We start from the raw sequence: 3,957 nt of genomic DNA, 5'->3' as shown, positions 1-3,957 counted from the left end.
AATGATATCCTATGATAGCTTGTCCAAGTATTCATGTGCAAATTCATCCACTGTAGGAACCGGTCCAACCTTTTTGGTGTCCATGATCAGAGGAGGCTCATACAAATTCAAGTTTTCAACGTTAACCACTGAGTACATCTGCATGTATGTTGGCAAATCGAGGTGAAAAACATTGTCTCCAATCTTCTCTAATATGGTGAATGGGCCATATCAGATTCGTCTCAACTTCTTTCATTCCCATTTCATTCTGTCTTTCTTGATGTGGAGCCACACTTTGTCTCCAACGTGGAATTGGTGATTGACTCGGTGCTTGTCATGTCAAGATTTGTATTGAGCTTGCCTTTTCTGCAACTGCTCCTGTAATGTGTGGTGAATCATTTGAATCCATTGAATGAACTTCTATGCTTTGTCCCTGTCATCTTGCCCACTGGAATCTTCATTTGTCCCAAAGAACATGTATAAGGGATCCTTTGGCAAATATCCAAAGCATGTTTCGAACAATGAGATATGAGTGGATGAATGCACTGCCTAGTTGTATGCATGTTGTACATAGGGAAGATGCTCGTCCCACAACTTGGGATGCTTGCCACAATAACCTCAGAGTAATTGTAACACTATGCGGTTGACAACCTCTGTCTGCCCATTGTTATGTGGATGAAATTTCGCGCTCCTCTTCAGATTGATGTCCATCATTCTTCACCAAATCGTCCAAAACTATCCATGAAAGCGAGAGTCTCAATCAGGCACAATGGATGTGGGCAACCCAAAGTGGACCCATACAAATTGGAAGAAGAGATGAGAAGTCTTCTTTACAATGACCTTCTTTTTATAATGCATTAAGACATACATTTTTCTAAATCGATCCATAATTACATACAAATAGTCATGACCTCTCCTAGACAAAGGCAAACTACCAACAAAATCCATTGAGACACTTTACCATGGAAGGCTCAGAACAAGGAGTGGTGTGTAGGGCCAAAATTTTCTATTTGTGGGCTTGAAAACTGAACACAACACACATCCCTTTACATATCGAGTCACAATATTTTTCATGTGAGGGCAATAATGAAAATGACACAAAGTTTTCCATACACCAAAATGACAGGACATAAGAGAGGTATGTGCCTCTCTGATTATATTTATTCTCTCATTGTTGGGGATACAAAGTTTTCCAAGGTGGTACAACAATTTTCGCTGCAAATGGAAATTATTCACCTGTGATCCATGGGTCAGCTTTGCATAAATCTCCTTAAAATCATTGTCATCAACATACTATTAAACATAACTTTAAAAAGAAATGAAGCATTTTAAAAACTATAGATGTAGAAATAGGAGGGCGAGAAAGCATATCTACCACTTTGTTGTTGGTGGCCTTCTTATATTTTGTTACCAAGTGAAAATTCTGGAGGAATCCCATCCATCTGAAATGACGTTCTTGTTGAAGCTTGGTTAGTGACTGAAGGTACTGCAAAGGCTGGTGATCTGTGCAATTGATGGTCTCCATGGCAATTAAATAGCGCTTCCTCTTCTTCACACTTTGAACCAAGGCATACAACTCCTTGTCATATGTGGGATAATTCACAACAAATTGGGATAATGTCTTTGAATGGTAACATACATGTTTCCTCTGCTGCATCAACAACTGCTCCCATGGCGTACCCACTGGCATCTTTCTCGGTCTCGAAATGCTGTTGGAGGTTAGGTAAGGCCAAAACTGGTGTATTACTAATCTTCTCTTTCAGTGTATCAAAGGATTTTTGTTGCTTCCCTCCCCACTAAAAGGTTTTCTTCACAATTGTCAATGCATGTAAGGGGGATGTAATGATAGAGAAGTTGGCAATGAACCTTCTCTAGTATGGTACTGCACCCAAAGATCTACGAACCTTTGTAACATTGGTGGGTTTAGGCCACTTTACAATCACATCAATTTTAGAAGGATCTAATTTTAATTGTCCACCTCCGTCAATGTGGCCCAAGTAAACCAAATAGGTCCTACCAAATTCACACTTAGACATTTTGACATACAATTTTTCTTTTTGAAAAACATCAAGCACTTTTTAACATGACTTACATGATCTTCCCATGTTACACTGAAAACAAGAATGTCATCAGGATACACAAGTAAAAAATAATCAAGAAAAGGTCTGAAAATATCATTCATCAACCTCAAGAATGTGGTTGGAGCATTGCATAGTACGAATAATATCACCAACCATTCAAAAAACCCCTAATTTGTCTTGAATGCAGTCTTCCATACATCCTGTTATGAAATCCTGACTTGACGATAACCACTGTGCAAGTCCAATTTTGTGAAATAGACAACGTTTTTCAATTGATCTAATAAATCATCAATATGAGGTAGAGGGTACTGATTCTTCATTGTTATTTTGTTGAGTGCGCTGTAGTCTATGAACATCCTTCATGTGCCATCCTTCTTTGGCACCAACACAATAGGTGAACCGCATGGAGAAGAACTTGGCCTTATGACCCCTTGGTTCAACATTTCCTGCACCTGCTTCTTTATCTCCTCCATCTCAATGGATGACAACCTGTACATACCAATATTGGGTAAAGGAGCATCCTGTTGCAAGTGAATCTCATGTTGGATCTCATGCTTTGGAGGAAACCCACTTGGTTCTTGAAAAATCCCATTATAGTTAGAAAAAATTTCATACAATTATTTTTATGAGTGGGATCACAACCTTGGAAAGCTTCAGATGTCTCTGCATCTTTTTCTCTCACCACCATCAACTTGAACCCTTTGTTGGAATTGATCAATCTCTTCATCTGACCTGCACTTACAAGATTGGCACTGAATTTGTCACGATGATCTCTAACAATGTATTCCACCTCATCTTTTCTGAGATGATATTTGTTTTCATGGCGAAAGAAAACTGCTTTCCTGTCATACAAATATTGACCCCCCAATACAATACCACAAATATCCAAGGGTACAACATCAAGATCAACCTCATCTACTAGTTTGGATGCAATCACAAATCTAGCTCTACATTACTTGGTCACATGTAATTTGGATTTATCACACACTCAACCAAGAGGGTAGGGTTTCAGATGAGGTTTGGTTTCTAACCCTAACTTCTTAACCAAGGATTCTGAAATAATTTTTTCTTGTGAGCCTGGATCAAACAAGGTTTCTACTTTAGTATGTATCATTACGACTCTAATGTGGAACAATTCAGTCCTCTTTCATTCATTAAAAAGTGACTCATTTGAAGAACTTGTACTTTCATTCAATGTAGAATTTTCAATAGCATGAAGAGAAAGAGTACCTTGTATGCCCACTGCAGTGATCTGTGTCTCGTCACTAGAATCCGATCCAAGGTCTTGCTGTACGGTTGCCACCGACTTTTGCTTGTCCTTCCCACCAAATATCTTTGGCATCAACTCCAGATGCAACTTCCAACAATGTTCATATCATGGCCTTCCTTCTTTAAATGTGTGAAAGATGGCTTTACCCCTTCCTCCTTCTTGATTGTAGCTCCCTTCTTGTCCTTTCACTGGCCTTTTCCTTTAAACTTACCATATGAGGTTTGAAAGATGATTTCTTTGGTTTCTCTTCTTTATCATTATTTCCCCTACTTTCAAGGTGAATGAAATTCACACTAGTTACATCAATAGTAGTAGGCTCAAATAACAACAAAGAATGCCTAATGTAACTATGTAAATCACTAATATACTTTGTTACAGTTTTTGGTGAATCAAGTGAAATTCCCAAATTCAAAGCTTGTTTTCTAAACTCTTTTGTGAAGCTTTGTACATTTTGATACTTTCCTTGTCTTAAATATTTTCATTCCATTAAAGCATTTTGTCGATAACCCAAAGGATAAAAATGATATTTTAATGCAGAAACAAAATTGGACCAAGAAGAAAGGAGATTACCCAAGTTTTTGTTGCCTTTCTGCAACTTTCTCTCCCACTAGACGAGAGCGGTGCCAC

The sequence above is a fragment of the Pinus tabuliformis genome, chromosome 9, assembly GCF_031772625.1.
Source record: "Pinus tabuliformis cultivar Carrire ecotype Pingquan chromosome 9, CPIR1, whole genome shotgun sequence".
Taxonomy (NCBI): domain Eukaryota; kingdom Viridiplantae; phylum Streptophyta; class Pinopsida; order Pinales; family Pinaceae; genus Pinus; species Pinus tabuliformis.
Note: the sequence above shows the minus strand (reverse complement) of the source record.